This window comes from Papaver somniferum, chromosome 9 (assembly GCF_003573695.1).
Source record: "Papaver somniferum cultivar HN1 chromosome 9, ASM357369v1, whole genome shotgun sequence".
In the NCBI taxonomy this organism is placed as follows: domain Eukaryota; kingdom Viridiplantae; phylum Streptophyta; class Magnoliopsida; order Ranunculales; family Papaveraceae; genus Papaver; species Papaver somniferum.
In genome coordinates, this window is record NC_039366.1 from 23,231,686 (window position 1) to 23,244,684 (window position 12,999).

The following is a 12,999-nucleotide window of genomic DNA, read 5'->3' on the forward strand; positions in this document are numbered from 1 at the left end:
TTTGTAAACCGTGGCTATAATGTTCATGATTGATTCGAGTGAATCAAACCGAGTTTGCTTCAATTGTGTTATTGTATAATTCTATGAGAATATAGCAATTGAACAACTCTTTAACTAGTTTCATTTGAGTCATTTGAACCATTTGAACTAGTTATGGTTAAGATGAATAAGGTTGATATGAGAGTAATCATATGGCTAACCTCGGTTAACTTTTTTTGAACCAACATGGTGTACACGTTTTGGTACGGTTACATAAACCCAAATGAGGGTACATTTCATTTGTGTGTAACAAGCTAAGTTCGATCTAACGGTTGAAAGATATTAGCTTGGTTGAGTCAAGTTTTTCATCTGACGGTGAATATTGAATGCTTTGTTACCAAGGTAACTTGGATTGCAAACCATGATTTTAAAACTATATAAAGGAGAACTCTAGCATCTGGGAAAACTAATCCCCACACCTCATGTGTGTTACTAGTTGCATAACTAGAGTCGATTCTCCTTTAACCTTAGGTTTCTATCGAGACCCTGTAGGTTAACGACTTCAAAGACTTCATTGGGATTGTGAAGCCAGACCCAACTATTCTCTTTGTAGTTGCGTGTTCTGATCTTGCACGATTATATTGTATTGAGTACAATTGAAATAATTGACTCAAGATTGATTTCTCCGATAGACAAGATAAAAATAATCACAAACATCTTCGTCTCATCGTTTGTGATTCCACAGTATCTTGTTTCGCTAGTCGATTAATATTATTATGAGGTGATTGATAATACTAGGATGTTCTTCGGGAATATAAGTATGGTTTATCAATTGGTTCCTGTTCACCTTGATTTATCAAAAGGCGGAACAAAAACTCTTGGGTATTTCTGTGGGAGACAGATTTATTCAATCTATAAACTTTTCTATGTTAGACAGATTTGTTTATCAAGTCTTCGACTTTGGGTCGTAGCAACTCTGGGTAGTGGGTGAGATCAACTAAGGGAATCAAGTGCGTAGTATCATGCTGGGATCAGAGACGTAAGGAACGCAACTTTACCCTGAATCGGTGTGAGATTGATTAGGGTTCAACTACAGTCCAGTCCGAAGTTAATTGGTAGTAGGCTAAAGTTTGTAGAGGCTTAATACAGTGTGGTGTTCAATATGGACTAGGTCCCGGGGTTTTTCTGCATTTGCGGTTTCCTTGTTAACAAAATTCTGGTGTCTGTGTTATTTCTTTTCCGCATTATATTTGTTAGAGCATAGCTCGGTCGACCTCGCATGCATTGCTATATCAAGTATGTTTGTCAATGTTAGTGATCAAAACTATAAAGTCTTGATTTCTAGCCTATTAGCTAAGTCTCTGACTAGGATAAGAAAAGTGTAGTTGAGATCAAGGACTTCATGGTGATTCAACGACAACGACGAAGATCTACACCAAGGAACCGTGGAATTTCATCAACAAAAAGGTATGTGAAGACTTAGACTTATATATCACTCTAAAGTCTATCTATTCTTCTCCTACTTCTTATGAGACAAAAGTCTTATGCTATATAGACTAGATCATATACACTTGATATTTCGAGCTGAGTATTCATTACTTATCTTTTAATCGAAATCATGTGTTGTTAAAGCATTTCTCTTTGATCAGGTTTATCTTCACCTAGTGACGAAAGTCATGAAAGTTTCAATGACTTTGGAAATTGCTCTGACGAGAAAGGTTTGTTGTTCTTCACGACTGAATATCGCCTTCTGAGAATGTTTCAATGATTGAAATTAGAGTTTAGATTATATAACCATGTATTCCTTGAACCGAAGTTTTCGAACTTTGTTGATCAAGAGAAATCGGTAGTATTGTGGAATTGGCTTGCCAAGTCCTCGAACCCATTCCGCAGACTCAGTCCGCGAACTGACGGAAGTTCTCGATCGAGAATTTATGCTGGGATTTCCAAAACTCGTCTGTGTGATAAGTTCGCAAACTCAATCCGCAAACTGGCGGAAGTTCTCGACCCGAGAATTTCTGCTGAGTTTGGAAAACTCAACCGATTAACTTAAGTCCGCGAACTTGTTTGTGAGCTTAAGAGGTTATGATCTAAAGATGTGCTCTGAACATGAAACATTAATTATTAAGGAATGCTTTATGCAAACCGTGGATATAATGTTCATGAGCCGATTATAATCGACACATATCATCTTTGTTTCAATTGTGTCTTGTGTATTTACATAATATCTCATAGAAATTAAACAAAACTAGTTCATTTGAGTCAACTGAACTAGTTATGGTGAAGAAGAACATGATTAATATGAGATGCTCATATGGTTGACCTTTTGGGTTATCATGTTGAACCAACATACGGGTACTCGTTTGGGCATGGTTTTCTCAAACCCAGTAAACGTGTACCCAAGTGTGTGTGACAAGCTATGTATTTCGATCTAACGGTTGAGAGATATTGGCTTGAATCAAAATCAGGTTTTCATCTAACGGTGAATAAGGATTGCTTTGTACCTAAGGAAAAACCCTGATTTGAAGGCTATATAAATGAGACATCTAGCATCGAGCAAACCTAATCCCCACACGTATGTGTGCTACTAGTGCTCTCGCTAGAGTCGATCTCCATTAACTCTTGAGTTTCTTCTCTAAACTCGAGTTAACGACTTAAAGACTTTGGGATTATGAAGGCAGACCGATACTACTTTTATCGTAGTTGTGTGATCTGATCTTGCATCTTCTATCGTACGAGTACAATCGATTGATTGGCTTGAGATCGTGAGAGTTCTCCGATAGGCAAGATAAAGAAGTCACAAACATCTTCGTCTCACTGTTTATGATTCCTCGACAATCCGCTTGTGTAGTCAGGAAGGATTGTAGAGAGGTGATTGATTAATCTAGGCTGTTCTTCGAAAATATAAGTCTGGATTGTCAATTGGTTCCGTTACCTTGATTTTATATCTAAAGACGGAACAAAACCTAGGGTTTATCTGTGGGACACAAATTTATCCTTTCGATATACTTTTCTGTGTACATATTCGTTTATTATCAAGTATGTGATTTTGGGTTGCAGCAACTCTTTGTTGTGGGTGAGATCAGCAAAGGGAATCAAGTACGCAGTATCCTGCTGGGATCAGAGGCGTAGGAGTACAACTGTACCTTGTATCAGTGGGAGATTGGTAGGGGTTCAACTATAGATGAGTCCGAAGTTAGCTTGGAGTAGGCTAGTGTCTGTAGCGGCTTAATACAATGTGTATTCAATCTAGACTAGGTCCCGGGGTTTTTCTGCATTTGCGGTTTCCTCGTTAACAAAACTTCTGGTGTCTGAGTTATTTCTTTTCCGCATTATATTTTATATAATCAAAATAATACAGGTTGTGCGTTCGTGATCATCAACTTCTCTAATCCAACTTTTGGTTGTTGATTATAGTTGATTGATCCTTGGACATTGGTCTTTGGTACCATCCAAGTTATCTCTCTTTGATAAAGACTTGCTTTTGATTTTAGCTTGAGTAGAAATCAAATCGAGAGACTGAGATATAAACTCTTTGATATATCTTTTTATTGATTGAGTCTGACTGTCTAGTTGATTCTCATAAAAAGTATATTGGAGTTTGTCCATACATATTGCTAACCAAAATATTGGGTGGTGTTGTTAGACCCCCGCTTTTTCAATTGGTATCAGAGCAGGCAAACACGTTTAAGACCTCATCAGTGTGTGTTTGTAGCAATCTGACTCTATGGACGAGAGTACTATCACTGATAAACGCATCACCAGTAATAAAGATTCTCTCTCATCTAATTCTATTAAAGAGAAAACCTTTTCATCTCGAATATAGAAAAACCTGATGGTTCAACGATAGAGACAAACTATGGCATGGATGTTTCTGTTCTTCCCTCGAAATAGTCCAGTTCTTCTAATGAATGGGATACAGCTGAAGAGAGTAGATTGATTCTAAATCTGATTAGAATTCAATCTGTTAGGCTGAAGCAGTTAAAAATCCATGTCAATGATCGTCTTGGTAGTGTAAAAGATTGCAAAGTCCATGACGACGTTGATAATCAATATCTTGAGAGCAGCCTCGAAAAAGATGCCTTGGATATTGAACGCCATTTGAATAAACTCTCTGTTCAAGGTTTTTCAAAGCAATATAATATATCAAGAACTTCTGATGTTTTTCCTTCAGAAGTAAAATCAGGTGTCTCCACCAAACTCGGGACATTCTGTAAAAGAGATAAATCTTCTGATCAAAAGGTTTGTCTTGTTTGTGAGACCAAAATTTCTGTTAAACAAAAGAGAAACTCTAAGTTGAATAAAGATTCCTTAGTTCAACTACAACACACCCTAGACTTGATTCTCAAAGGTGTGACTGACATACGTATGATTGAGCATATTGGCTTTCGTACCTATCCTATGTATGCTAACAGGAAAGTTAGTACAGTGAGTTCCTCCATTGTTCAAAGGCAGAATAGACATCTGAATAAACATCATTCGAAGGATGTCCAACACCGTGTCTCTAAATGCAACAATGTTCCTGTTGAGAAAGTCATCCCAGAAGAAAGGAAAAGTCGATGAGATAAGAAACGATATTAAGGAGTTAATTGTGAGGTACAAAGATCTTGTCGACAGAATATCCCCTTCCTCATGTCAAGACGCTTCTAGTAAGGAGTCTAACTATGTCTCTTATATTGATGACAGTAAATTTTATGATAATTTCTCATGTCATACAGGATTCCTCTCTAAGACTAAGAGGAAAAACAAACTTAACCAAAGACAGAAGCCTCGTAATGAGCCTGTGGATCGTACTTGTGCTAATTAATCACAAGGTTCGAGAACTTACTCATATAAAATCATGTTGAGTAAGTTGTATCAAATAACATGTATACTTGTTACTTACATGAGTTATGTTATTTTCTTATCGTCCATAGCTAAACTTGTGTTGACAGATCTGATAAGTTCAAGTATTGATTACACGATAGTTCCCATGGGTCCTGCATTCCACGCTTGCTTAGGCGACGGAAACAGGGAGAACACACACATATTGCTATCCAAGTGTTAGTATTTATTCCGATTGGTATACTGGTCTGGTCTAATTTTTTTTTTTTTTTTTGAAAAGGTAACTCAGTCACTCTATTTCACCCTAGCAAAGGTAACAACTTGAATCGTGTGCCCACCAAATCACTTGAAATAAAAGAAAACTAAAAATAGAAAGTGAAAAGGACTCGACGAGATATGGCGAAACTATCATGTTATTTCTAACACCTGAGCTCTGTGCTTTTATGAATAGACTCTATAGATGTTTCCATCTAGTCAGATTGGTTCCTCAACTCCTAAAACAAAAATGTTTCCATCCACTTAGATTGGTTAGTGCTATCCTTAATAGGCGTAAATTTCTAGGCTCTGGAGTTTATTTATTGCAACTAAAAGATTTTCCCATACCCCCAAACTTAAATCTAACATTGTCCTCAATGTTCTAAAGATGAAACTAAAAGCATGAACAAGGAGAAACTGTTACCATTTAAAGCGAAAGAGTTAAGGAAATATATTACCGTGTTGCATGAGCATGGGATACTTCCCAAGAAGTGCTAAGTTTAAAGTCTTCAGCCAGACTTAGAAAAGGATTGGTCAACTCGAACCATAAAGTAACAGTCGAAATAACTGTGGGTCTTCAAAATCAAAAAGTGCTGACCATAGGAAACTGCAGTGAACCAAGAAAATGGACAAGAAAAGCATGCCCTTACCTAGTTTCCTGATTAAGATATTTATATCTAATTGTGGTTCAGGTTCAGGTTCTATGAAAGGGTCTAAATAAAAAAAATTCCTTGGATGCATTTCCTCATAGATTGGATCCAAATTACTAGGTCCTAGAGTCTGGAAAAACTCAAATAAGAACTTAGAATCACAAAATAATAATAACCTAAATAACTGAGGATCCTCTAAGTCAATCAGGTTTGACTTACATAATTGACCACAGTGAGAGTAGTGGTCATTTTTAAGCAAATGTGTCAGTTCTAATTTCCTAAGGCATTTAGGTTTAGTCTCACAACTTAATATTCGACACATTTGAAATCTATATGTTCCCACATTTGGAATAAAACTATTTGGTGGGAAAACAAAATCAATCTTGGTATTATTGCCTGGGTTAACCACATCAACCAGAGGATGGGTTTCTAACAGTTGAGACTCTTGTTGGATATCATTAGGTTCTAGAAAACGAGTATGAAGATAATCTTGTAAGATGGTTGAGGCATTGATGTCAAGTCCCAAGTGAGGGACCTTACTAAGAGTTAAAGCACATGGAGGATGATACTCACCCCCAAACTTAGAGTTTTCAGTGTCTCTAGATAGACTAGTCACAACTTCCCTAATTTGTAGGTCATAAGATTCTTGAAAATGGGCAATTGATTCTTCTAAGTTGTAATCTTGCGGTGCATCCTCACTCACCTCTACGAGTTCATCTAAGACTATTGTTTCTAAATCGTATGACTCTAAAACAGTATTCTCAGGATAAACCGGTTCCTCTAAACCTTTCTTGGTTTCGTAAACAAGACATACTACATCGTCTGAAACGGGGGTATCTCTAGTCAAATCCTCGTCCTTTTGAATAGGTGAATAATTTTTAAAATTATTAGGATCTGAACCAGAAATAATATAATCATTATAAGGCTCAACTGGGGTAACAAATTCCTGATCACTATTCCCACACATTTCCGATTCTTCATCAGCACTATCTTCATCTTCATAATATAATTTTTGACATTTAATAATTCTCAATCTTTGTTTCCAACTACATGGTCTATGTTTATAATATTTCTCATAGATCGTTAGAGGTGATTCCTCAATAAAAGTTGGAGTATCCATATATCGTTGCCCACTTATATATTCACCAAGAGTCATTTCCGAAGACGTCTCTTGATAACGAGAATTTCTAGACATATATATTCTCGCAACGTCATCTCAGGTGGCGTCTCCTCAAAAGGATTCATCACCGAAGAAATATAAACTACAGAGGAATTCTATACAATCACAAACAAGGCCGACTCGACTCCACCAAAGCAAACCTAAAGATTTCTAGCAAACAAAAAGCATGATGGCTCCACTTAGATTGTTTCTAGACCAGCTTCTATCTTTCGAAAGGGAATTCGTTGCAATTTGAGCAAACCCCTCTGGAATCAATCCGAGTCAAAGTAAGTTGAATTGAGGCGAGGGAAGCTTAGTGGAGCTTTGATACCCAAGGCCTCACCGCTATCAAAAGGAGGCGCAGTCACTCATTCAACTCACATAAACCATCATGAACTTTGGAGTGTGCTTAAAGAGCAACCAATATTTTTCGAACGAGTTTCCTATTAAGCTCGTTACCCTATCGGTCTCGTTCTATTCTAAATTTTAAGCTTGGGTTCGCGTTAGGTTTCGTTTTCCTAAGGCAGGCAAGAAGGGAGCGGTGATGAAATCCAAACCCTTATCTTGTATTGTCCAGGCCTTTCCCTTTACTAGGAAAATAAAGATAGTCCAAACAATTATCACCTTAAGGCAGACAGTAACCCGCTTGCAGGAGATTCGCGGGTGTTCCGATTGGACTTACCTCCCGTACCAGACGGGCGATGAACCGTTGTCGTCGACTCGGGCCACGACTCCTATGCCGTGTGTGAACCCGAGGGGCCGAGACGATATTGTAATCGTCGTCCTTCCCTGCAAACAGTTTATATTTAAAAAAAATTTTATTAATAATACCCTTCCGTAGGGTTAAAAAAAAAAACAAAGTCCAATTGTTTAAAGTCCAAAGTCCAAAATAAATAAAAAAAAAAATTACAGTTTTCCTCACACACTCTAAAAAAAATTACAAATTAAAAATTAAATCCTAAAATTGTCCTTTTTTTTCCTCTCTTTTCGCTTTAAGATTTTTCCTCTCCAAGTCCTTAGTTTTCACTTTGAACCTGCAAAATAAAGACAAAAAGAAACGTAAAAAGGAACAAACAATTCTAAAAAAAATAATAAACCTAAAAAAAAAAATCAATCTATATACAAGTCCTCGGCAGAGGCGCCATTTTGTTATAGTATTTTAATGCGGTAAATAAGAATTCGTTGCTCGGACTTGAATAAATTTAAAAACAAAAAATATATACAAAATTGTCACAGGATCAAGAGATATTAGGACTCAGGATTTCACCAATTCTTATACTCATGCGATTCATGTATTTATTCTAAACAGTTATAGCTTCTAAACATCGACTCTTTATTTGCCAAAATAGATTTTAAAAATATTAAGTGTAAATCTTAAGCATGGCCTATCAAAAGGATTAGTCCCAAGCATAAACCATCAAATGAAATCACAAATAATTAAGAAAAATCATAATTCAATTCATAATAATGAAATAGTCATAAAAGAATTAAATAAAAAATTATTCATGCATAAAGAATGGTTTCCTCCATCATCCCAGTATTGGAGTTTAGCTATTCATATCAATCACACACTCAACATATTAATTCAAAGCTCAAAGTGTGATTAAAAGAGTCAAAAGTTATAAAATACTAGTTCTGAGACTCACAAACACGTCCAGAAAAGAACGACAACAAAAAACTGCAGCGAACTGCGACACCTCTCTTTTGCTGTTGAGCTGCTGAAAATAAGACTGTTCTGGAGCTGCTGAAAATAAGACTGTCCTAGAGAGTCTGTTCTTCGTGTTCTTGAAGCTTTTTAATGGCAGCAGCAGCAGCAGGTGAACATTGCTTCTACTCCTTCTTCTTCGCTCCTCCTGGCTCTGGATCGACCCCAAACTCTTGATAAAACTTCTCTGACTCAAAGGAAACTCTTTTATACCCAGCAACAACTCATTAACTGCCCAAAAATCTTCACAGTAATTCGAGAATATTTTTCTCAATATTTTTTCCTGTTTTACAAAAATCATGTCCCCAAATCTTTACGCGTCTTCTGAAACTCTCTGAATCCTTCCTAATCTGGATATATTCGAATCCCAGCTGTATATATTCTCATAACGCACGTATATCCTCCAACAGAATCCAATATTCTGAAAATATTCTCACGTCTCTGTTTACTTTGTTCTCCTATTCTAGCCCAAGTTGATCGATTAAATTGCTTGTACTAACTCTGTTTAGTGTACTCAAGTCCAGCCCAATGGATTTCGGGTGTTGAATCTCTTCAAAACAGCCCAAGAATTCAAATCAAAAATTCATGCAGATGTGAAGAACATTTCCCGCCATTTTGAATTTTCAAATCGTGAAGAAGGGTGTCCCCCTAACCACTGTTGGGCGTCCCCTTAGTAATTTGGGCTGAAATAGTAATTCTTGGGTTGAAATAGTAATTTTTCTGGTTTCCTGCGGGACGTTTCTGGTACATTTCTGGGGCGACTCCAGGACATTTCTCCGGGGTGTAAATCATCATTTTTTGAGCAACTCTTTCCATACAAGGGTATTTTCTCCAAAAACACCTAAACAAACATAAAAGCACAATATTAGTACAAAAATAAAGTTCCAACAATACAGGCATTGAGGACAAATTAGACACAAAAATGTGTCTATCACGGACCTGCACCAGCAGTCATTTTTGAACAGTGACAGCGACTCATTCTGTGGGTCGTAGTTTACAGGCAGACTTAAAAACGCAACAACAACAGTAACGGCTCTTTATAACGGCTTTTGCAACAGTTATAAGCGTTGAAAACCCGATTTTTATTATAATTCTCCCTTATTCATCATTTGTTACCCTTTGAGCATAAATGAAATCAACTTTTGAGTGTGTTTCCAACATGATGAGCGGCTAATTCTGTCGTAACCAAGGCAATGGATGAAGCTATTCACACATGAGCAATGGGTAACTATTTTATTTTCTCTAATATTTAATTATAATTCACTCAATCACTGCTTTTGCAGAGTTCTTAAAAGTTTACATAATTTTCTTCATTAGTTGTGATTCAATTAGGTAGGTTATGCTTTGGTTAGATAATCTATGCTTAAGGGATACAATTAATTTTTGAGAATATGTTTGATTATTTGTGGATTAAGAAATAAAGGATTAAAAGGATAATTAGAGTTATGAAATATTTGACATCATTCATGTGTAATAGTGGATTCTAGTGTCTTGGTTATTTTCCAATCACTTGAAATCAATTTTGAGTTAAGTTTTCTATATTTTTAAGTTCTATTAAGTCTAGAATTCATTGCCTTCACAAGCCTCAACGAACTCTTTACTACAACATCATTGAAAATATCATCAATTTTTGGCGCCGCCGACGCGGGCTTGTCTTTAGGATAGAGTATTTAGATTTATTTTTTTTTATTTTTTTTGTTCTTCTTTACGTTTTTGGGTTTTTGTCTTTTCCTTTCAGATTTTGGGAATTTGGAGCGAAAGAAATTTTTGCGAAAGCTTTTGGCGAATATTTAAAGACTTGAAGTAAAAGGCAAAGCGAAAGGAGCTAAAGAAGAAGATTTTTTTTATTTTATAGAAAAAGAGTGTTATTTTATTAGATTGTATTAAGAATTCTTTTTTATTTTGTATTTTTCTTTTTCTTTTTGCACTTTATTTTTTGGACCTTTCTTTTGGACTTTGGACATTTGGACATTAATTTTTTTAAACCCTACGGAAGGGTAGATTAAATATTAAACTGTTTGCAGAGAAGGATGGTGATTACGATATCACCTCGGCCCCTCGGGTTCGTACACAACATAGGAGTTGTGTCCCGAGTCGACGACAACGGTTCATCCCCCGTCTGGAATGGGAGGTAAGTTTGTCAAAACACTCGCGAATCCCCTGTCAGCGAGTTACTCTATTCCTTCGTTTGCATATATGCTGAGGAACTGAAAACGGCTGCTTTAAATTCCTAGTAAAGGGAAAGGACTAGCCATACAAGATAAGGGTTCGGATTTCATCACCGTTCTCTTCTTGCCCTCCTTAGGAAAACGAAACCAAACGCGAACCTAAGCTTTAGAATTTGGAATAGAACGAGACCTATAGGGTAACGAGCTTAGTAGGAAAGTCGTTCGAAAAATATTGGTTACTCTTTTAGCATACTTCAAAGTTCATGATGGTTTCTGTGAGTTGAATGCGTGACTGCGCCACCTTGTGATAGCGGTGAGGCCTTGGGTATTAAAGATCCACTGAGCTTCCCTCGCCTCAATTCAACTTACTTTGACTCGGATTGACTCCAGAGGGGTTTGCTTAAATCGTAACGAATTCCCTTCCGAAGGATTAGAAGCTGGTCTAGAAACAATCTAAGTGGAGCCATCATGCTTTTTGTTTGCTAGAATTCAGTAGGTTTGTTGTGGTGGAGTCAGCCTTGTTTGTGTTTGCATAGAACTTCCCTTCCCTTTTAGGGCTTTTCTTTTTAGTTTTGTTTTTCTAGTATATGCCCGAGGTAGAACGGGCTTGGAAAAGAAACACTCTAGGTCGTCTGATTAGTGATAAACCTAGTAGTTCTTCTTGTGAAGGCGGGGAGCTCGAAGACTCTTCTTTAGAGAGCCCCATTTTTGGAAACTTCAGTTTTGAGAATATGCTTATTTTTGAAGAAAGTACTCCTAGTCCTTCGGTAGTGCCAGAAATGGCAACTTTAAAAGCTTTATTGAACCCAACTAGGACCTCTCGTCCGTCTTGTATCAAGTTAGCTGAAACCGAGGAAAATTATGAACTCAAACCTGGGACTTTACAGATGCACCCAACCTTTTTAGGAAAAGAGAATGAGAACCCCTATTTTCATGTTAGGGAATTTGAGGAAGTATGTAGTACTCTGAAAATTAAAAACCTTAGTGATGATGCATTGAAACTTAGGTTATTTCCCTTTTCCTTAAAAGATAAAGCCAAATCCTGGCTGTATAGTTTGGATTCTGAGTCAATTGAAACCTATGAACAACTTACATCTGCCTTTATACATAAGTTTTTCCCAAGGCACAAAACATCGTCTATTAGGACACAAATTTGTACTTTTGCTCAACAAGAGGGAGAATCTTTATATAGGTATTTAGAAAGGCTCAATGACTTAATATCTCAATGTCCTCATCATGGTTTAGAGAAGGTTAGGTTAGTTCAGATCCTCTACGAGGGTTTAGATTATTCAACAACAACCATGGTTGAGTCCTTATGCACAGGTGGGTTTGAGAATAAAACTGTTGATGAGGCGATGACATTTTTGAATGAAATCGCCAATAATACCCAACAATGGGAAAATAATAGGGAACCCCAGAAAACAATTCTTCTAAGTAGAGGAAATGTCAATAGGTTAGAAGGATCCTATGAGTCAGATGCTAAAGAGCATCCATAGCCAAAAGGTTAGAAGCGTTGGAATTAGGTAATTCTAGTGGTACTAGTGGTAGAATAGAGCCTTTTTGGGAAGGCCATACTGTTGAAGAGCAATCCAATGCTCTTTATAACAACACTAGATTCGATAACCGTCAGAAGTTTGACCCTTATTCAGAAACCTATAACCCTTGATGGAGAAACCATCCCAACCTTTCTTGGTCTAAGGGCCAGAATCAAGGTCAGTCTAGTAACTCTCAAGATCCCCCTAGGTTTTGGCTATCCTAAGAATCATTCAGCCCAGGCACAGTTTCAGAACCCTTCAGATAAGAATATTATGAGTTTAGAAGAGTCTCTTGCTTTGTTAACTCGTAACACTATGCAGTTTCAGCAATCTGTTGCTCAAGGTATAGAAGAAAATAAGAGAATAGGTCAGGCTAACTCTCAGGCTATTTCCGAGTTGAAAACCCAGGTTAGTCATATAAATGAGTCTTTAAGAGAAAGAGGTAAGTTTCCTAGTCAAACTCAACCAAATCCTAGAGGAATTAATGAAATAGGTGAAAGACCATCCGATCATGTGAATGCTATTAAAACCCTTAAGAGAGGTATAGAGATAGACAACAAGGTTTCCATGCCTAATAGTGAACATGTTGTAGTTCACCTTTCTGAGCCAGAGAATGAGAAAACTGATAGAGTCTCCAAAGAGACCAATGGGGGTCCTGCTGAGCCCGGATTTGTTCACATAGCCCCGTTTCCCCAGCTGCTAGTTCCGACTAAGAGGGAGTCCA